The sequence below is a fragment of the Typopeltis vanoorti genome, chromosome 19 (assembly GCF_054136105.1).
Source record: "Typopeltis vanoorti isolate ZY-2024b chromosome 19, IOZ_Tvanoo_1.0, whole genome shotgun sequence".
Classification (NCBI taxonomy): domain Eukaryota; kingdom Metazoa; phylum Arthropoda; class Arachnida; order Uropygi; family Thelyphonidae; genus Typopeltis; species Typopeltis vanoorti.
Genome location: NC_143567.1, coordinates 13,289,887 through 13,314,130, shown reverse-complemented (window position 1 = coordinate 13,314,130; position 24,244 = coordinate 13,289,887). Strand labels below are relative to the sequence as shown.

General features: G+C 36.7%; 1 protein-coding gene across 3 annotated transcripts in view; it reads right to left on the bottom strand.

Moving 5' to 3' along the window:
- The window catches only part of LOC150095860 (zinc finger MIZ domain-containing protein 1-like), a 383,815-nt gene that overhangs the window by 285,693 nt on the left and 73,878 nt on the right, over positions 1-24,244 (bottom strand). For all 3 annotated transcript variants that reach the window (XM_090409083.1, XM_090409084.1, XM_090409085.1), the window contains exon 3: positions 21,854-21,931. The gene's annotated coding sequence lies outside the window, so the exon portion shown is untranslated. The remainder of the gene's footprint in view (positions 1-21,853; positions 21,932-24,244) is intronic.

Below are 24,244 nucleotides of genomic sequence, written 5' to 3'. Positions count from 1 at the left end.
CGTACGCAACTAGCAAAGGCTACTCCCTTTAACTAACTCACCCAAGAAGCGGCGAGGGTGTAATGAATAAGCAATATATATCCTCCTGCGGGAGGTTTGCTAACAGCACGTGTCCCAGTGGGGAAGATGGAATGCGCATTTTGAAGAGCTGCTTGGTAACGTGCTGGTCCAATAAAATGACGACTGCAGAGATGAGTTTCGAAGTAAACAATTTAAGTCAAGGAGAAATTTCAACACACAGGAAGAAGACTCAAACAGTTCGCTCTCATATCTGTGCGTGCAAACGGCATCGATCATTATGTGAGAACATTTAAATCTCCGGGAAGAATGCATGCGTGAATCCTGTTGGGATGAAGAATTGCACTTTCCAAAATATTTCGTCGCAACACCGTAGATATAATCAGTGGTTGCGGCACTTCACTTAAGCCGACAGTCACAGGTTACGTTCATAAGATACCTTTATTTCTCCTTTTTGACGTAACTCAGACCTTTAAGGGGAAGAACTCTGAAACTATATTTCAGGGGTTATCATGAAAATCCGTAAAATATAACAATTAACTCCAATTTCCATTGGTGTTCTTAAAAGTCCAACTACAACTGGGTTCGCACAACTAATTCTACATTAATATACGCTGGAATGACACTTTAGGAGTTAGTAAACAGGATTAACCATATGTTGAAACTAAGTAAGCAGTTTAGTAATAATGGCTTTAAAATTAATACCGATAAACCTAATATATACAGGGTGGCCATAATTAAAGGTGTTCAGAAACCTGTAGCGAAAGATGTATTAGACGAAATTCAACCAAACTTGGTGTAAGTACACTCTGGAACACGGGGGTTTTTGATTTACAGGAGAGGGAGAAAAATAAATAAATAAAAAGTACAAAATTCTGCCACCAGCGGACAGCTGGCGCTAGAATCACGTGATATTTGAGTAATCTCGCTATTTCTACTGACGAGTTGGTGGATATAAGGAAGACCGATGGGAGAAATCCCTCTTCATTATATTCACCTTACAACAAATCTTAGAAAAATTATTTTACGATTTGCAAATGGCGGATTTTTAGCAGTGAGGACGAGGGCGTAAATGCATTATTCCTCAACAAGTAACTGCCGTTGTGGAACACGGAATGAATAAGGCACAAGGGTCTAGTAGTGCTCGTACAATATCAAGGCAACTGGACTTGCCATACTCAACTGTGTGGAAAATCCTGCGTCAAAAGCTAGAGTTTTTCCCGTCCATGATCTCCCATACTCAAGCTTTGTTTCATGGTGATGACGAAACTCGATTACAGTTTGCCCTGACGTTTTTAGCTCGAATGCATGATCGTGGAAGCGAGGAGCCACGTTTTTTTTTTTTTTTTAAATTTGAATTGTGTTAACTCATACAATTGCTGCTTCTGGGCTGCGAATAACCCTCATGTGTTTCATCAGACCCCTTTACATTCACCGAAAATCACAGCGTGCTGTGGTTACACCATCGTTTATTATCGGTCAGTACTTTTTCGAAGAACTTCGCCCGACATGGCCAGTGACGTGTACCATCTCCGCTGTTAGGTATCGGGAGATGCTGCGCACCTTTGTTGTTCCGCAACTGCAACGGCGAAGATGCCTTGACTCTATCATATTCATGCAGGATAAAGCACCATCTCACAACGCATTGCCGTTGCAGCGAATGTTACGAAAACACTTCACAGTGATTACTGTTGCATTTCCGACAGCATGGCCACCTCATTCTCCTGATCGCAACTCGTGTGACGTTTGGTTGTGGGGCCATCTGAAATGCGTGGTGAATGAAGGATATCTTCCTCGACGATGCCTTGAAAGACAGAATAACGCAACATGTGAGGCAAATCAATTGTGTTCCGCTATAGAATACGTCATTCACAGAATGCAGTTCTTAGAACATCTAAAAGGAGGCCATATTGAACCACATCTGTAAGTTATACGAAAATTGATTTGTTGTATCTCTTGTAGCCACATTGTAAGTTTAATTAATCCCAACTTCCGCGCTTATAGCGCCCAATGCCCCTGGTGACAGAATTTTATACTATTTTTATCTTCTGCAAATAAAAATCCCACGTTCCGGAGTGTACTTACACCAAGTTCGGTTGAATTTCATCCAACACATTTTTCGCTACACAGTGCTCGGAAAACCTCTTTAATTATCGCCATCCTGTACTTCGCGTTAACAGTTAAGCCAGATCGTAATATAACTAACATGGCACATGAAATACTCGTATAGTGCCATCCAAAATTGTAACTGCAGATTGCAAATTGTAAAGTATTCAAGAAGCGAGTAAAACAACAGATAGCCTTTGAATTGTGGAGAGCTCTGAAAATACCATGGACAGAACATGTGACAAATGCAGATGTCCTACAGAGAATGAGAACACAGAGATCTTTATTACAGGAAATAATCCAGAGAAAGATGAGATTGGCAGGACATGTACTGAGAGGTTCAGCAGGACAGAGGATACTAACAGTTTTAGAAGGAAAAATTATGGGAAAAGGATCAAGAGGCAAAAAACGAAGGACATGATTTGAAGATATAAGATCATGGACAGGATCACATGGCTATGCAGAAACAAAAAGGAAAGCCACCAACAGAGAGAACTGGAAGGACATGGTGCTGCATCCTCTCACTGAGGAAGCAACATGAAGAATAAAGTATTTGGACCTTTATATCAACAGCAACTTGAAATGTCTCGTATTTAATAATTTAATTATAATAATTTAATAAGTTCAGGTTCATAATTAACGGAATATATTATGTTGAAAAAATTGTCAACGTCGCATTTTTAAGATGCTTATCTCTTCTTGGGTAAATTCCTCATTGCAATATGGTATCACCTGTTGGGATAACATGTAGCAATTACTCATTTTTTTCGCGTATTCAACCAGTGGTCTATTTGTCATTCTTAGCATTTTGCCATTACGAAAACTGCGTTTAAAATAAAAGTCAACATTATTATATATAACGTAGGTTTATTACGTTGTGGCCGGAACTTGCTGGTAGTTCCCAAGGCAAACAAATGTTTCGCAAATCTTTTGAACATTTAGCAACAAGCAGGCCACAATCAGCTGCCTAAGGAAATGAAGTCTGTAACATCAGGATATACTTTTAGAAGATATTAAAAACCGTTATATATTATCTTAGTTATAATCATAATTAGATAATATATAAGGTAAGGGCTCACGTAATATAGAATATATACGTGAGCCCTTACAGATGCAGTCATTTCATTTTGTAGTGACGGTATCACTTACATTTATATTTTTCTAGTAACCAGTATGGCTACGGCCCTTAGTTACCCACATGGTACTGTTCCTTTTATTTCCTTTTCCTGTTTATTATCCTGCCGTTTCCTTACCCTATCAGTCTCTATAATTTGGAGATATGTAACATGAAGAACTGGAGAATTTTATAAAAATAAATTTTGTTTAAACGATGTTCAAAATATTTGGACTGGTTGTAATTACACAAAAAAGATTCACGTTCTTAAGTTTAGTTTTCTTCAAAAGCATTCCCATTTTACAGATGCGCACTTTGCTCATCAAAGTTGACCTCCTCGAAAATGTTATCGAAATTCGTTTTTTTAGGAATCTCCAATAGCGGTCCCGTTGAAATTCATTTAATGGTGCTTACGTCATCAAGTATGGGACTTTTGGAAATGCATTAAAAAAGGTCACTTCCGTTTCATCTTCAGGCCAAAACGAACTCTCACAATAATTCTCTCCCTCCCCAGAGACGTCATAACGAAAGAAAACATATTCAACTGTCCTGGCTTACCACAGCAGAACTTATCCGATCTTAATATCTAATGATAATGAACACTTCATAAAAAAAGTGTCAGTAATCTATTACATCCACTTTCAATATTAAGCACTTCTTAAGTTCAATACTTAATTAGTATTATTTATTAGTAATTTAGTTGATTCCTGATTATGCAACGATTACCATGATCGGTTTATCATGTGGTTCTTATAAGGACTGGCTTAAAGGGGCGAAGCAAGAATGCTTTTCATCTTCCCCGTTATCTGTAGAGGACAGTGTAGGGATAAAGTATTATTGTGGTATTAAAGCTCTGATCATGGCAGGAGGGTAAGCAATAGCCAAGCCTCAGTTAGAACTTCAGTGGCTATGCATTGCCATCCATTACCCTCCAAGGGTATTCATCACCGCATCTTACGTTCGATTAATTGTAGAGGACAGTCCTTATAAGGACTGGCTTAAAGGGGCGAAGCAAGAATGCTTTTCATCTTCCCCGTTATCTGTAGAGGACAGTGTAGGGATAAGGTGTTATTGAGCAATTAAAGCTCTGATCATGGCAGGAGGGTAACAGCAATAGCCGAACCTCAGTTAGAACTTCATTAGCTACAGCATTGCCATCCATTACCCTCCAAGGGTATTGGATTGAATGAATCAATCACCGCATCTCACGGTCGACTGATTTTTCCCCTTGTAGAGGACAGACGCAAGACGTTGCTGACTATAAGGGCGAAGCAAAATGCTTTTTTATTCCCTGCTATCTGATAAGGATTACTGTGTGAGGAAAAGTTTATGAGCTAAGAGCTCTGCCTGAGTGGGTGCGATTCAGAGATCTTCATTTGGAAGTAGGATGGCCTTCGGTCTCCTATATTTTGAGAAGTCTGTTTCATCATAATTTGCTGCTTGTTGCACTAATTCATTTGGATGTGAAGAGGACACTGAGAAGAACTTCACTGCTGAAGACTGCAGGAAAGAATAGATGTAGGGGATATTTGTATCCCGGTGAAGTTGGACATTTCTGACGTACCATGGTGCGTTTAATATCATGCGGAGACATTTGTTTTGCACTTCCTGTAGTTTGAGGATATTTGTACTTGAGGTGTGACTCCAGGCTGGGGATGCGTAAGTGATAATGGGTCGAATCAACAGTTGATAAAGGAGCAGTTTTATTTTGGTATCCAGCTTGCTATTCCTATTGATAAGAGGGTTAAGCTGTGCAATGACTCTTGATGCTTTTGAACATGAGGCTTTTATATGTGAACTGAAAGTTAGTTTTCTGTCCAGCAGTACACCCAGATATTTAGCTTCTGCTTTCCAGGGAATCTTGGTATTAAATAGGAAGATATCATCTTTGGAGTGTAGAGGACAGTATGCTATTTGACAATATATAATGCATGTACATTAATTACACTTTTTGGTGTATTAATTCCAACTAATTATTCTTTAAAATTACATTGTATCTGAAAATATTTTACCCTTTAAGACATTGCTCGTATTAAATGCTATCCGATTACAAAAATTTAAATATAAAATACATTCGATTTTAAAATATTCAAGAGTTAATAACACTGTACAAAGAGGTTTAAGTATTTTCTTATTTTATGTAAGCAAATAAAATATTCACAGAATGCCAGACAATAATAAATTTTATAAGATGCTCGAATGCCTTTGTCATGATCGTAAATTTATTTATGAGAGCAATACCAAGAAGAAGGGAGGAGAAAAAACAGCACTCCAGTTCTTTTAATTCATTTACAGTTTTTTTTTTTTTTTCCAGTCTTCAAAATATTTGATTTTATTTACCGTCTGAAATTTGTTATTCACATGTTTCCTAGTCGGTCAAGTTTCGAAACACTGCGAAAGCTTCGAAGGAAATAACACGTCGGAGTGGATGAAAATATTAATCGATGTGTGCTTATGCCCGAGTTAAGTATTACATATAAATTCAAACAGAAATTGCACCACGCACTAAGAAGAGAAAAAAAAAAATAATAAAATTTGTAATGCAGATTTCATTCCGAATCCTGTGACTAAAAACTAAGTGAGCGCGAGGCAAAAGTGCGCGCGATAGAATATGCGAACACGCGGGAAAGACATTACGTGAGCGCATGTCGTACAGTGTTACTGTGAGGTTGAGATTGAAAGCAAAGATTTTTGCGTCTCGCACTTACTGACTGCGACGGTGGAATTCTTCATTTAATGCAGGCTGGCTGCTATTTGTGTTGGAAATACGATGTTTCCAATCATCTTACGGGGTTTGCTGTAATTGCAGGGAATAAGTTAATGCAAGTTTGTAAGGTACATCAACACTGTCATCGGATTAAAAAAAAAATACTAATTCAAGGGTCCTGAAGTAGAGTTTACGGCAGTTTTTAAGCTTAATAATTTACCGTTTTTGGTTCGAAAAAATAACTGATTTGCGCATGCGCTTAGTGATTGACTAACCCATGATTCACCTCTAGAATGATGCAACAATACTAATATTAATTTCATGTTGCATAAAATGAAATAAATCACTGGATCGACGCAAGTATTTGTTGCAAGGGTCCTAAGGCCGGCCTTTTCTTTTTTTCTAAATTATGTGCAACAAAATAGGGAAATGGTAATTTTAGTTTTTTTTTCTCAACAAATAAATCAGTATTATGTTCGGTGCAGAGATGATGTGCTAATTACTTTTTCTTTCTTTCTTAAGACAATGAACTTCGAACGCTATTTTTGAACGCAAAATATGCAACGAAAAGAACTCAAGTCAAAATACAGCTAGGGAAAAACAACCAAAGAATTTAAAATAAAAAAAAATGAGACGAACTAACGACTGTTCGCTGTCATCTTTCCACCCTAAAACCTCAACGCCATCTCTACAACGAAAGATGAGCCACCAGCTCTTGAAAAACGAACGCACATGACCTCACGGTGGAGACATGAAGAACGCTAGCTCGACGTTTCCGGAGCAGGCACTGGCCGCAATGGCACGCAGCGGCGTCGGAGTCAAAGGGGGCCTAACGACGGGCTTTAGCGTCGCGTCATTCTTGGTAGGCGGTCTCGGTTGCCCCGACACCCTGGTGGCGAGGCTGAGCACTAATTAGCGCACAATGTGAAATATGTAAGCGGCACCAGGTGCCAGTCCGTGGCGAGTCGGGATTCTATTTGAATAGGAAATCGCCCAACTATTTAGCAATACTACTCGCCTACCAGGGCGCTGGATTCTTCGCTCATTTCTTAAGTATGTCTTATTTCGGTAATTAAGACCGAGACAAACATTAAAATCAAGTGGATGGGATTTTTCTACAAACCGTAATCACTTCAAAATATTTAGTCCCCTTGGGCTGTTTCGGGTCTCAATTTTGTGCGTGCCATATGCAAACACCACTCGCTAATTGAGACCTCTGGTTGTGCCTCAATTATTTCGTCCGCTGTTGAACTTACTGTCCTTCAAAAGAGTAGAATGAGGTACGTTTCTAAATACCATACGTTTAATGGGGCCATATTTTTCCCTGTTAGACAATCTGTCAAAGAGCATGCATACCATTTTTTCCCCCCCTCTACAGGAATGTGTTGAGCAACTTTTGGCTCAGTTGTGTGTTTTCCAGCCAACCTTTACTGACATAGACACGGAAATTGTCAACTTCGGACGGCAAAAAAACTTCCCGAAAAGAACATCTTTTGATCTCTCCACTTCTATGTATTTAGAACTATTCCGTCTGCTCAAGATGACCCTTTGAGAAGCAGGGGCGACGCCAATTTTAAATATCAAATAAGTTACTTTAAGCCTGCATCATTAGTTCTCATTCTCGCACGTTGTCTCCCCAACTCTCCCTTGTATGGACGATTCAACTTTACAACCTATTGTAAGCAGGATTAAAGCACCGCTTAACGCACTTTATTTTGATAGGATGGCAATTAAAATATATTTAAATACATAATGTATTCAATTACTTCATATTAATGTATTATAAGTGATATCTTACACGAGAATGTCTTATTGGAGAGGTGACTGACAGTTCTTTTCTAGATCGACTAATGTCAACATAGCGAGGCATGTCAATGGTTGCGTTCACATTAGGCGGAGGAAGAGACACCCTCTTACTTGGAAAAGCTTGGGTTTGAATTCAAACTAACTTTTATGGGCACATATTCAAAGAGATAGTTGCCTTCTTGCTCATAACTCGATCGACTGCTTTGCAAGTGTTCGGGGGCAGTGGTGTGAGCCCATTGGAAAGACACGTTCCCCTATTAAGCAGGGATCCCATTTTTTGAAAACAAAATATTTTGTAGAATTAAGGGTTAAGAGAAATAAATTGGATTTGCTAACATTGTGTATTTTAAAATTAAAAAAGTAAATATTTATTTGAATTTGATTTATTAATGTAGATAACATAAATGCTTATACATACGTCTACTTTAATTTAAAAATTAAAAAATAAAAACAAATTTATAATTAATTTTTAATATATACCTCCTCTCTTCCTTATTCTGCCTCTTCTTGTACATTACAGCTGGTCGTTGCCTGTCCCATTTTACTGCTACTTGCAGAATAATTATTATATTTGGTTGAAGAATGGATTTTGTGCAAGAGTTGTCGATTCTTAGATATTATATCGAAAAACTCTGAATACGACATGTTTCTGTAATGGGTTTTAACAAGCATGATAGGTTTAACTGTGTCCAGTTGCAAGCGATTCCTTTCATTTGTCCATAACGAATTCATCAATGAAAAAATTGGTTCAATAGAAGCATTTGATCCTGGTAAGGTCAAACAAAAACTTATAATTGAAGCTATTTCACTGTAAGTAATCTGTTCCTTTTTAAAATGACCAAAGATTTCTTTCCATCTATCCTCAAGTTTACAACTGGCATTATTCCATTCATTAATTTTATACTCAGTTGCACACATTTTAACATGGCTGTACTCATCAAATAAGTTCTCTTCATTTAAGTTGAATTTGGTAAGATGGTCTTAATTTCTTTGACACATTCCATTAAATTTTCCCAAGACACAGGTGTATTTTAGCAAGCCCATTCTTTTACTAAATACATTAAACTGATTTTGAGTCCATTATTGGATATATTGAATTGCAGTGAAGTAGAAATTAGAGATGTTGTCTCTAAATGATGATTCAGTCATTAACCCTTCTTCACAAAGATTTTTCATTTCGATTTTCACTTCACTGGGTAAATATTTCTCATTTTCACGCAATAAAATTTTCGTAATAAGAATGTCTATCTCTTTTTTTTTTACCTCACAACCCGTAGCATATTCTCTTTCGATTCGCTGGATTGCCTCAGAAAACATTTTCATCTGATTTTTCAAAAATAGAAGAAAGACTTCATATCACTGAAAAACGTATTCGAAATCTTGAGACAAGAAATAGGATTTAAGCCCATCGTACATTTCAATAAAACGAATTAAACATGGCTGCAGTGAAAGCCATCGTGCTTTGCTATGACCTAAAATAATCGACAAAATCATAAAAAGATTTCAGACTTTCGACTCTGATAGTGAATTGGTGAAAATGCTGGAAAACTTTACCCAAAATTGTTTGAATATCTATTGGTAAATATTAATGTTAAATTAAATTATTAAAGTTAACATTAAAGCTGTTAATGTTAAATTCTGCACGGCACACGCTACATTTCACTCTTGAGCTATCATCACAATCACTGCTTTTTGTTATGAAAATGAAAGGAAAAAGATCCTTCAATTTTTCATTGAAATTACACTTTCTTTTGGGCATTTTGTAACAAACGGTATAACTTTATTAATTTAAAAAATACAATATTCACAATTAATACGAGAATGCAACAATACGAAATGAACAGTTCAAAACTAGGTTATATCACATACCCTGTAGCGATATAAAAACTATTTAGCGCCTGACGCGTGAAGCTTAGTTCGCATACGACGGTCCGAAATGTTTCTCATTGGTTGAAAGAAAATGAACTATCGTGGCGCGTTAATATTCAAAAACATGTCGACCAATGAGAAACATTTGTACTTATTCTTATTAACTTGTACTTATTAGAAATGTTAATATTTTTATTTTTTAAAAAATTCGTGACGTTTAGCGTCCCGAACTAAACATATCGGGACGCCGGGACAGAAGTAATAAAACCCGGACGTGTGGGATCCCTACTATTAAGGGATTTGGGATGTTTTCTTTATGAGCAATGAATATTTAAATACTAGCGTTCTGTCTCTTTTCTTTAGTGCTATAAAAAGTGGAACAAGATGGAACACGCCAAAAAATCAGACATCCCTAAAACCTTCCCAATCAGCTCGTCAAACATATGGCCCCATTTCTAACCTCAATGAAGTTCATTTAATATTTTAAACATCCACTAACTCTTTCTGACAGAATGTCAACTATCGGCTCCCAAGATTAGAACGTCGATAGTTAAGATTATCTTGCCAAACCACTACTTCTCATTTCACCTGTCCTACTTACTAAGATTCTTTCGATTTGTAGAAGTAATATTTGTTCTAATATTCCATATCGGAGTCTGACAACATCTAGATTTGTTCTCCTTCTTTCCTACCTCAAAATATCTCCACCACATTCTGTCGTATTTATTTGGCATTTCAATTTGTTCTTGCAAATTGTCCCAAACCGATCCAAATTTTGACTTTCTCCGTCCCTAGGAATGAAGTTGTTTGCAACAGAACTCCAAACGGCTCCCTTTCAGCCAAATGGAGAATATTTACAAAATATAGAGCATGTTAAAAACCTCTGGAGACTGGCCTCAACCCTTCAAACTTAATCCTAACCGTTTGCGTGATCAGATAGCTCCACTGTAACGATGTCAAAAAATAAAGTTAACTTATTATTATTAACTTCTTAATGCGTTAACAGATTAACACCGTAATCTACTCTCCCTCATACCATTTTTTTAACTTCATCTATTCAACGTATTCTCTATTCTTACTGCCTTTCTTCAATTAAAGGATAGCCATCATCTTAGTTTTCACATCTGTTATATTTCAGTCTCCCTACCTGATCACTATTAATTAATAGGATTACGTCTTGAATTATTTGCTTCGTTAACTTTTTATTCATCTTTGATCTCTGTGTACGGAATCCATTACTCGTTATTTTTGTATCGTATTCCAATAACTGGAATTATCTTTCAAAATCTTTTCGTTTAAAAAAACACATTTTTATTTCGCACATCATATTTTTGCACGGCATTTGTTTTATTTCTTTAACTATTCGAGACGTAATCCTATTAATTATCCGAAATAATCTGAATACAATGTTATGTGTATAAATGCATGAAGCGCACCCTACTGAATTTTCTACTAAAATGTATTATTTTGCATTAAAAATAAACAAAAATCTGCATTAATTACTGAGGTGATTTTACTATTTATGGTCACTGTATTCAGCGTTTACATACAACACCTCCAGAGTAGACTGCGTATCTGTGTGCATGCGCTTTCCCTCAACCTAGTGGTTGGTGGGGTAGCAATGCTACTTTACTAGGGAATTATTATAGAACAAACTGGATTCCCGTCGTCTTCCTTGCCCAATGGTATTCTACGGGGTCAATTTGCCTGCTTTCAGGGGCGAAAATCCTCCACCTCAGTATGATCTGTTACCTCACCTTTCATTAAAAAGCTTTGATAAAGGTTCGCGTTACAGACTGGATTCTAATCCAGTCTGTAACAAAAAAGAACTCCGTCGAAACAAACGGAGTTCTTTTCCGTTTGTTTCAGAAAACAAACTATTCCGAAACTTCTCCTCAGCTAAGAAGACTCCCAGATTACCTTATAAGTTGACAAATATGGAATACGTTACTAGTGGGTATTGAGTTTATATTTGAGTGAAAATGTTGATATTATTACATGCTTCCATGGAATCCCGGGATTCCATGGAAGCATGTAATAATATCTCTACTACCCATATTATTACATGCTTCCATGGAATCCCGGGATTCCATGGAAGCATGTAATAATATCTCTACTACCCATATTATTACATGCTTCCATGGAATCCCGGGATTCATCCACTTTACATTCCACCTGGAAAATCCAAAATCTATGGTTATCTATTAACTATTTGTGTTCTTTAGCGGTTTGTTGTTTTGCAGACTGAAAAACCTGAGTGGTTAGCGTATCTACAACCAACATCCTGTGGGTTCGAATCTCGCCATGGGAAAAGATATTTTTGATTGTTTTTAGGTGGGAGATGTATTCCATCACCCGGTGTGACCACATTCAGATTATCGGTGGCCTGAAAAAACGGTCCATGTTTAGTCTCTAAATAAATAAATATACAAAAAACAATAAAAATTAAAATAAAAAAGTAGGAAAAACTTTAGCCCACCCAACGTACTAATCTTGTATAGGTTTACAAAAATCTTTCGTGGGTGGGAGCCACAAAAAAAAAAAAAAAAAAAAAAATATATATATATATACGTATGTAGAAAGTATTTTACCTTGGGTATAATAAATGTTAAAGATACCAAGCTATTTTAAACCTGGTTTTACTCCATTTCCCAAGTAAACAAACAGACAAACAAGTCAAGTTTGCGCCTGCAAGTCTAGCTGACCCATGGTAAAAGTAGAAAAAGCTCTGATCACTAATCTTAATATTTACCCATAATGCAAAACACGTCTCCTGGAGGAGATGTATGATGCTTGGTATTAGAGGCAAGGGGCCACTACCCAGACCGGTTTCGACCTTTATTGAGGTCTCATCAGTGGGAGCCAGGCTAGAAATACCAAGATTTTAGTAATACAGAGTTAACATAAGTTGTTTTAACCTTATTAAATAAAATCTCAGGAGGAGATATAAATGTAGAAAGTATTTTACCTTAGGTATAATAAATGTTAGATACCAAGCTATTTCTGGTAAAATACTTAAGCTCTGTATTACTAAAATCTTGGTAATACAGAGCTTATAAGTATTTTACCAGAAAATACTTATAAGCTCTGTATTACCGGTCTGGCTAGTGGCCCCTTGCCTTTAATACAAAGCATCATACATCTCCTCCAGGAGATGTGCTTTGCATTATGGGTAAATATTAAGATTGGTGATCAGAGCGTATTCTACTTTTACCATGGGCTTGCACTACGTGCAGGGTCAGCTAGACTTGCAAACACTTGCAGGCGCAAACTTGACTTGTTTGTCTGTTTGCTTACTTGGGAAATGGAGTAAAACCAGGTTTATAGCTTGGTATCTTTAACATATATATATATATATATATATATATATATATATATGATTTCTTGCATGAAATACGAGAGATTGAAATTTTTGGGTGAAAGTCCTGTGAACTCTACCAGCATTTTTTTTTTATTTTTTAGAAATATATTTCATTCGCATGCTTAAATACGGAGTATATTAAACAGAATTAAAACAACCCACTAGCACAAATGCAATCTAAAGAACCCAAAATGAAAAGTATTGTCAATGGCAACTGTTTGGGGCATATTTTAACTATTTCATTGAAAAGGGAAATTCTTACGTTAGCGTCGACTTTCATCGGAAACATTTCACCACTAATTTTTCCCATACGCGATTACAGGCCACGGGAGAAAAATCGATATCTAATTACTATCATAGCATGTGTTAATTATTGTTATTAACAGTGCTTAATTATCCCGATTATTGTATTCTACTTAAACCACTTTAGCAGGTTTCAATCCCCTTAATACGACAAATATATTAAATGATTTTTAATAAAACAGTTAAGTGGTTACCTTATGATAGAGGCGGATTATTTCTGCCCGAAGGCCATCATCAACAAGCTGCAATTAAGGGACGGTATATAAATTTAAAATGTCTATGCGAAAACCGGTTAGGCTAATGCACCAATAAAAATAACTGCATTTCTAAACGGTTTAGAAGCTGTACTGGGTTAAAAATTATTTATTGCATTTCTTTAAAGTTCGTATTCTGATTCTTGGTTTATAGCGAAGGTCAGGGGCGATATATTTATTTCCAAACCTTTTTGGAAAGCGAAAAATATATTCCGACTATTAAAATAATAGTGTAATGTACAACGTCAACTTACTGCAGATGTAATCTATGTTACAATATTACATTAATCTCATTTGGGATGCTTCGAATTGACCCAACGAAAATCACTACGACTGAATGCAAACAGATGAAATGTTTAAACTACAGAGACGTCGTAAATAGTGTAACACTTTTTTTTCTCAAGTTTTATCCTTCTCCTCCTTATAAAGTAATGTGTATAATCAAACAGACAATCGATTTGGCACAGAATTTCAATCCCTCTACTCATTCATAAAGATGTTACGTGATTTACATACCTCTGTAAGCAGTCAGAGAATACTGTTGAGTTTAAAGGAATAAATCATAAGGCAAGTAGAACTGAACACAATAGTTAATCAGCTTGCTACGCGACATTAGTATAACTAATACCAGTAATATTTGTCTTGTGGATTGGTGGGAAAGTCGAACTATATCCAAAAACCTCCGCTTGCGTGAGCATACTTAGAATTCTATCCCAACACCAGCAATTAATTTGCTGAACTAACTGTTTCTATAGTAACGTTTGAGATGGGGGGGGGGTGAAGAAAGGGACGCGGGTAGCATTGAAATAAGACAACACCTACAGATACAGGGGTAACCACCAGCGTCGTATAACAGGTTTCGCATCGCGGTTGTTATCCCAGTCTGTTACCTCACCCTCTCGGAGACTGGAGGCGGGCGTACAGGTTACCTGGGGTCATATTACCCTCCAAGGCAAGAATGCAGGGTTGGCTGTCGACGGGCTTCAGGCCAGTGCCGCTCTTTGTCCGACCGGCGACGAAAAACTAGAAAGGATCACACACTTACTGTCCTTGGGAAATGGTGAGGACGCCTAGAGCGTGCAACCACGCACACATGCATGCCCGTTAGCCTGCTGAAGAATGTGACACAGGGTACCGATCTGGAAACGCGGGGAAAAACCAATTGATAAATGGGTACAAGAGGGTTTTTTGCTCCTATTTCGGACCTTCGGGCGGGGACGAAGAAGAAATGAGTGGAGAGAACCTGATACCCAACATTATTGACAAATATTCGGTTAAATGGGCAGTCGAAAGTGAAACGCACGTCCGTTTACGAATCACAAAAGAAGGGCAACTACCAAACGCTAATAGCAGAGAGACTAATAAAATGAACGACAACCTTCCGACGAAAGGGTATCCCTTCCCAAGAGAACGACAGTAAATCTGCCACCCCCTAACAATTACACTTCAATGACCTCTCAGCGGCATTCTTTGATGGGAGTGCGGGGCTATAAAGGCTTTCGCTTCAAAGGTCACCGAGTTCTTGACCACCGTTGACGCAACTCGACCCATCCCGCTAACGCACTTCTCGCCATAAACCACTTTTGGCCAAGTTGTGTTATACGAACAGTACGCCGACGATTCTCGGCGGAAACAGTTCACAGCTCTTTTTTTGTTGTCGTTGTTTGTTATTTACAATTTAATGTGGCAGACACTCCCTGTAATGATGTCGTACTGCCCCTGGTCTGGCAACGACATCTGACCGCAGGGAAAGTGTAGTTCGTGACGGATGGCAACACCCATCTATCATCTGACGTCCGTGTGGTGTCGATCACGTGACTCGTCTACTTCGGCAAGTCACGACTTACAAAACAAGGAGTTTACCGACTCGCTGCAGATGAAAAGGATTTCACATTAACCACGGCCATCCTCCAACCAGACAAGAGAATTGGTTTAAAAAATTTGCTGGAAAAAAAAATAATTCAACACAGTTCTGTGCAATACCTTTCTTATTCATTAGTATTAAAAGAGGACGATCAGATGAAAAATCATTATTTATGACTATTATAAGGATAAAAATGTTACATTAAAAATAAAATAAATGGGCATTTAAAATATTAATTCAATTTTATGCACCAAAATACAGAAAAAGAAAACAAGATATAGATAATTCTATATAATGAGATAAACCAAAAAGATTATATAATACTAAAAATATAAAAGGACGAACTAGAAAACTAAATATTAATATATGTAAAACAAAACAAAATCTTTCGGTACTGAATTAATTACATTGATTGTGAAACCTTGGATGTTAGTGTAGACAATATGGTTCAATTAACGAAGCAAACGATTATGAAATTTCTCATTAGAAAACCAGATTATTAAACGATACGTTCTAACAGAAAGAGATATTAGAGATAATGAAATATTCAAAAGGTATAGAAAAGATTATATTTAAAGAGATGAGTAAGAAAAAACAGACAATCAAGAAAAGACACCGTTTTTAATTTAAAATAGGATTTATATAAAGTAATATCCAATCCATGTAAAATTTTGTAACACTAAATACGAATAGTTAACCCTAAATCAGTTTCTTAATTTGTACTCAGAATTATCATCAGCATCATGCTAATCAAGGATTTAGGCCTAACATGGCCTGTTCCGGCCTTAGAAGTCATCGTTTAAGAGGACGTCCTGGTTTTCTTTTTTCCTAATGGCTTGTACTTTAAGGCTTGTTTTGGTAATCTTTCTGTTTTCATTCTTTCAACGTGTTCCATCCATTTATGTTTATATTTTTTTCTATTACTGGTTCTTGGTTTAATTCTTTCATAATTTCTTCGTTTCTTTCGTGATCAAATAGGGCAGTGTTTCTCTAACTTCAGATATCCGCTACCCCTTCTTAAATTTTCATTATTACCAAGTACCCCCTAATTAATTAATTAAAAATAAATTCATTAATTAAAAATAAATTAATTTAAAATATTAATTAAAATTAAATATCTATTTTATTTGAATTCATATGTTCATGTAAACAAAAAATATGATTTATTTTTAAATTTTGGTTCTCTAGAGATGTCAGACGACACACTCTTATCAATTTTATTTGATCCTGATGCAATATCAACGTTTTCTTGTTGATATAGCAAATATACAAGTTGCTTACAGCTACTTGTACATTTGCTCTCTTTTGGGGGTTTTATAAATCCAATCTTTAACCAATGATCCATACGTAAGAATTTGAAAGCTAAAAATAAAAAATACTGTATTTACTCGAATATAACTTTTTTCCCAAAATTAAAGCTAAAAAATAGTGTTGCCAGATAATGCGTGCGGGGATTTTCGGAAACTAAAGTTTTCAGAAAAAAACTGAAAATGGTGCGACTTACCAAGAAGCTCCTACTCGCTATCACTACTTTTGGCATCGAGAACAGTTTCTTTGTGTGCATCGTCAAAGTCATCTACCCAAATAGCATCTTCTTTCCCATTATTTCAAGCAAAAATTACCAGTAATTTACAACAGTTGAGATACGTAGAGCAGCGAAGAACTGCATATGATTGGTGCGGTATTAACAAAAGATTGCGCGAACCAAAGACAAATTAGCATTTCAATTTATAATATTATAAATACACAGGAATAACATTTAGAGAAATAAAGGGCTAATCTAGAAAAGATATTAGATAAAAGATGAATAGCAAATAATATTCTTAGTTATTATACACATACGAGGATAATGAAAATACATGAATTAAATTAGAAATAAACCAAGGAGTTAGGGAAATTGTTAAAGCCTTTCAGCTGAAAGTGATTTAACCAGTCTCGTACGGAGGTGGAAGAACTTTTATTTTTGTCTCCAGGAACTCTGGTTTTTCATCCCTTAAAACAGACAAACCGGTCAGGAAATGCATGCAATATACAGACATCAAAGACTACTGGAATAAGGACTAGCCCTTATCCCAGTCAGAGTACTATCTATTAGTATATATCTATTATATATATAGATATATAGTATCTATCTATTGATATTAGTAAAAACTAACATCAGTTTTTGCAGCAAATTTGCAATGGAACTGTCATAAAAAAAAAATCTAAATTTTATATATCTAGTTGTCTGGTTAGCACGTGTCAAAATCTTTCTGTTCTCAAAAAAAAAAAGTTATATTAATTTCTCAATATCAAATACTCAATTTCAATCTTCTTATAGGTATCCCACTCACGGCGAAAAGCCCGCACGTGTTTATTTTTCGAGAAAACTGGCCTCCCAAAACAGATGCTTCAGACTAGGTGACGTCAGGACAATGTGTCAGTAGAAAGGAGATAAATTTCACTTCTCCCACCTAAAAAAAGGGCGTTTCAGCCGCCGGATATCTCCAAGGTTAACACAGACAACATAATTCACCCTACATCTAGGATACAACCTTTGCCTCCCCCTCGCTTTTTTTTTTTTTTTTTCCTTCTCTATTTTATGCACTCTCCCCTACCGGACTACTCATTCGTCTGCGGAGTAACACCCCAAGGCTGTAAGCTCCCCTCAAATTCCCTTTCATCTGACAATACTAAGTGTGTAGTGACGCTGAAATTCTGCAAATAAACCTTTTGAAATATTACACCACCGATGTGGTCGAACAATATGAAAACACTCCGTGCAGCGACACCTAGCGGACAATTATAAAAATATGAAATTCTAATTATAAACTAATATTTAAAAAAAAACTGAAAAATTAATTTTTTTTATAAAAAAAAGAATGATCAAACCATTAAAAAAAGTTCGTACAGAAAAAAATACAAGTTTTTCGACTTTAAAATGGTATGGTACATTTTATTATCCAAATGTCTACCGCTCAAAAAAAGGCACTTAGATAATCAATTGCTAAGTCCAGATAAAGAAGCGACCATTTTGTTATCCTTAAGCACAAATCACTTCTCAGACTTCCTTTTACTTTTTACTGGTTACTTTTAAAATGTTGCACAACCCCCCCCGCCGTATCCCCCCCCCCTCTAGTAGTGCACATTTGTAGCTCCAAGAGACTAATCGACCATTTCGTTTCTATGGCAACAGCTACATGATTCATTCTTTGCAAAGGCTGCTTGTTGCAGGTTGTCAACCTTATCGACAGTCTGATTTACGACTATAAATGTTTCCCACCCAAACATTTTATTAGTTTTTTTTTCATACTCAATACCGTTCACAAGTAGCAATCAGTTTGACAGTTTCATTAATTACTCTATAAAAAGGAAATCAAATGATAAAAGGAAAACTAGGTACATATTTCCGTTAAAAAAACTATACAGAAATAAGTCAGCAAACTTTATGAGATTAGCTTGCTTTGGAATGTATCGCTGGCGAACAAACTGAAATAATGCCCCTAATTCACTTTCCGGTAATTATTATATTTCATATTTTTTTACACATTCCCACTATATTTTATTTTTCTCCATTTTTGAATAATAATTTAACAAAGAAAATTAATACACAAAAGCAGATGGCGCTGTTTTTCAAATGTAGCTAAATGTTAACAATGACTGCCTGAACCATTATTATAATAGAAGCAACATACTCTATTTCTTACGTATTTCAGGCTATTTCTGTTCTATTATAATATATTCTGTTTTTAGGTAAGTTATTCAATAATTTATTATGGGTATCGCTGCCTTAGAAGAGATCATTCTAGTGATTATTTTGCCGAAGAATGGACCACGACGGAGAAATTATAATGAAATTTTCAACCGATGCATGTCAAACGATTTAAAAGAGAGAAAAATCCCCGAGACCGAGGGTTCTCCTAATTATAAAAAGAGAACTAGTGTGTATGCTTCTTTTTTTTTTTTTTTTGGAAACATCCCCCCCCCCTCCACCAAGACATTAATAAGAAAAAAAAAAGTGCACGGTCAAACAATCGGCAGCTGTATTTCTTAATGCCGCCTTTGTTTCTCAAGGATAAGTGGCAGTGGTCGGGACACAGCGGACGCTGATCGAACGCTTGCATTCTTTTACCCTCCTTCTGTCGGGAAGAGGAGGACAAGGAGAGTTGTTGCTAATGATGATGGATACCTGCGTCCACTGTTGGCTGCTGCTAACCACGCCTGAGCTTGCCAAACTGCGGGGAAACGGGGGGGTAAGAAAAGGCAGGGGGGTAAGGGAGGGAGAGAAAAAAAAAAGCTAATTGAGAATCGTAGCACGCGCAGGGCGAATGCATCGTAGGTTAACCGTCTAGACATTCTCAGCTTCTAGGGCCATCAAACCTTGGTTTTCACCTCCGAACAGTCCTTGAACGAAGCGACGGTGAAGGACGCTTGGTGGGTGCCCAATGGTGTGTCTGTATTCAATGGCAAAATTTCTCATCCAATGGAGCCGTTCTGATAGTTTGAAGATCGTTGGAATTTGTCTTTCTGTGGTCATCAATCAACTCAGGGGTTGTTAAACGTTCCTCATCATGGACACTAGCTATTGAGAAACGTGTGATATCAAAGAGTGGATGGCATGTTGAATTTGGTCGATTACCAAAAAAAAAAAGTACAGAATTTCCTGGTGTTGTTCAGCGTTCCGGGTTGTTATTGTGTCTGACAGTTCACGAAATGCCTTGCGAAGATGTCAACGTAAAAATTTCGACATATATCCTTTTAATCACATTTTCCACTGATTCCCAGCAATTGTCATTAGACTAGTTAATCTACGATAGAAAATTCAGGTGTTTCTAATCCGTCTGCGTGTTATATTCTCAACCAAACACAATATTGAATTCTTTGGCCCGAACTGGTTAAAAGAAATTGTGAAGTCTGGAGAAAATCAGTATCTGAATGATCGAAATAAAAATGTATTTTAAAAACCAAACTATTGATAAATGTCTAACATTGAAATGGCTGTTCACCTGTCCGAAAAGTTTTGTGCGCATGCGCGAAGTATGATCAATGACAAAATGGCTCCCATTCGACAATACAAAAAAAAAAAAAAAAATCCTGGTTTTATGATACGCAAAATTTGAATCAGGATTTTACGAGAATCTATCACGCTTATTCGCGTGATAATAAATATATTGTGCGATGGTTAAAATAATTTTTTTTAAAAAATGAACATAATTAGCTTTGAAAAGGTGAAGGAGAAAGAACAAACTGAACTTCGAGCATCCTGGAACATGGAGACGAAATGGCAGACAATGTCAATACCGTTATGATCAAAATGAACTAGCAATGTTCATAAAAATAATTTATACCATTACCATCATTTATAATGGTTTCTGTTGTCCGAAGCTTAATTTGCTCGTTAAATATTTAAATACCCTAGTAATGAAGAAAGTAAGAAAAAAGCAATACAAATAATAACTACAAGTGACAAAACTTAGAACTCAATATATTGTTTTCGCGCATCAATGACAAGCATCACGCAACAATCAACAAATCAAGTCAACAATGGAAAAATATTCAACAATAAAATCAAAACAGTATTATGATGTCTGAGCAACTGGAAGCAGATTTACTCTAACAACTAGGTTTAAAGGGTGCTTCTACACGATTTTCTTTTGACAATTTTTTTTAGAACTATTAGTATCAAAATTATGGGAGACGCAGACCTTCCACGTCCGGTCGAAGCTCCACATCGAGATGATGATTATGAAGAAAGAATGAATGAGCTGGAAGATAATATAGACGAAGAATTAGACTCCATATATAACATGTTTGCTGTTATGACAGAACGGACTGAAGAATTGTCTTCATCGAGCCAATTTCAGGATAAAGTGTGGTTAGTTTTCGCTGCGTTTAACGTACTCGTCATTCCTGCCTTGGTAGCACTAAGTTTTGGCTATCTGGCTGTGGACAAAGTTTTATCTTCGGATGCTCAATCAGTGTTTCGCATATTGATGGTTATTCTGGCAGTAATATCGCTATTGTTAGGCCTACCTCTCTATCTGTACACTCTGTACGACCTCAGTGCCTTCAACAAGCAGCTCGCGCAGAGAAAGTGCCCCACGTGCGAAGAATACGGAAGCATCTTCGACGAACAACCAGACCAAATGGACGCGAATGACACCGACACAGAAGACGGAGTACAGACGGACCATTCGGAGACGATACGGGAACACAGTGATCCTATGGATTCCAGTGTCTACTGGAGTGACGATGAAAACGATTCGACGAACAATGCTAAATCAACGAGCGGGGTGATGTAAGTATTGAGAACTGTAATAAAAATGGACACCATCCTTCTCGAAAACAAGTATTCAAAAAGAAGTGAATTTAATTATTAGGCCTAAACAAATACTCCTATGTAAATTGCCACTTATGTTTTCCAAAATAAAATAATTTTTTTTCTTCGATTTATCAGTATGCTTACACTTACCCACAGACGCCATACACCTAGGCAGTTGACAGATGTCAAGCAAATATGCTCTGGAAAAAATCTGGCGTTTCTTCTAACCTGAAACCGAAAGGGAAACAAAGATGAATGATAAAGTTCCAGGGAAGAAAAAAAAAAAAAAAAAAAAAAAAAAAAAAAACGACGCGTTTTTGTTCAAGAATACACAATCGGTATTGTTTGTGGGTAGCGATCCGAAAGTACGGTATTTGACTGCTGATGATGTGTGTGTTGTGTGCATCCCGCAATACCACGAGTCCAATCTAATACACGGCAATCCCGATGGTTTGGTTATGAAAAGTCACGATTGCAGTCAGCTATATTACGTTACACGTATCACCAATTATGTACATATCCCATATATTACAAAGAATGGTAAAAAAAAAAAAATACAAAATAGTAATTGGTTTTATCGATTTTTCTTCTGAATGTGTATTAATGTCAAGTTTATAATAAAAAAAAAACAAGATTTTTAAAATGAATTATATTTTTCTATTAAAAAAAACCCTATAAATGGCCATTGAAAAGATTTTATATTCAATACTTGCGCTATCATTAATCCATTTAACAATTAGTGAGTTTATGCGAACAATTCCGATACGCAGTGAGCATTGAAAAACACTTGCTATATGCGCGTAGAGATACAGTTCTGTTTGTAACTGTTTGTGTATGTGTGCGCACGCATGGTCTAGGTGCAAGTGGGACTATTTTTAGAAAAGCTCTGCTCTGGATTTTCAAGATGTTTTCTCTTCATTTAGAAATATTGTGGTCACAAATTCCGTAAGTAAGAAATGAGGTCAGATTCTATAAATAGATCATTCGCAGGCACTCAGAAAACACTTATGTCTGAAACACACTCTCTTGCAAGTTTTCTACATTCGGTCCAAGCAGTTTTGACCTGAGTTTTATTGCACATACAGTAGAAGACCGAAAAGAGAGAAAGAAAAAAAAAACTGTTGAAATTTATTCCGACTAATGTACGGAAGGTGCGATAAAAATGACATTGTGTGTGTTGTCAAAATTCGCTGTTTTTTTTTTGGGGGGGGGGGGTCACCACCCCCTATCCAGTACAATGCCCCACGCCTTTCCCTCATTTTTTCCCCATAATTTCCCAAGATCTTGGCTGTAATGAGAGATGCAACGCCTTTGAGTGATTTTAGTGACCCCTAGCGGATCATTTGCTTAATAATATAGCCGTAGACACTTGATACACCCTAGTATAACGATGTTCTTAATGAGGGCTAAACAAATAGTGCATAGAAGCGATAATATACAAAAAGGACGATGTTTCTATAAATATAAATTTCTCATTTTCCACAAAGAGTAGCATTATGAGAACCATCATGCTAATCTACGGTGGAGCAATGCCTTAATTTAGATGTAAAGTAGCCCATAAGGCCTCTGTTTTCAAGATGAAATAGAAACGCAGAAGGTTCTGCCATTCTAAAAGTCATTTACATGTTTTCTAAGATTAAATAAATAAAAAACCCTCAACATATACCTCGGGTAGAGGCATTACAATATGAACACAACTGGACTGACTCGCACGGGGTTCTCTTACTCCAACAGTAAACTGCTGAACTGAATTGTTTATAAAGGTTCGCAAGATTGCGACGATGAAAAGGTACAAGCACGCGAAATAACAGAAATCGCCCAAACCAAGAACAAACAAGGGCTATGAGGAGAGAATAGAACTACGACAGCTTAATAAAATTATGTTGGAATCATAGCTGCATTAACAAGTTTGACTAGAACCAAGGCATTCCCTACAGTCCCTAAGACTTTGATCACAGAGCGGACAGTAACTGGATGTCGCCCTAACACGCTGTGACCAATTAGAGAGGTTGACGTGACAAAGCTTCGCAGGAAGCTCCTGGAGGCTCATCAGTCAAATACGGGGAGTTAATGAGGAACGCGAGCACTTGCTCCCTCAGCCAGCCGGATGTCAATGACGACACAATTAGCTCGTGACATTCCTGTCATTGTTTCGCAGCTGGTATGCGACATAAAGGACACGGTGATGGAATGATTCTATGTTCGCGAGGGCGCGCGCGCGCGTGGGTTTCTCCTCTCTCTCTCTCTCTCTTATTTGCCTTATTGTTTCCAGGCAGTGATGGTCGATCTTTCTATTCCATAGAACAGAAAATACAGAATTGTGGTGATGCAAAGATTTTGCGATTCGACCATTAATATAATATGTACGATCTCTTAATTCATTCTTCCAATCCACTTTAAAGTGTTTTTTTTTTTTTCTAGGCACGAAACTACTCTTAGAACACCGCATAAAATGTTTATTGAATCACAACAACCCTTACTTTCCAAAATGGAAGTACCATTCTCAACCATATTTCAGAAGTAAGCCATAAAGAACAATTA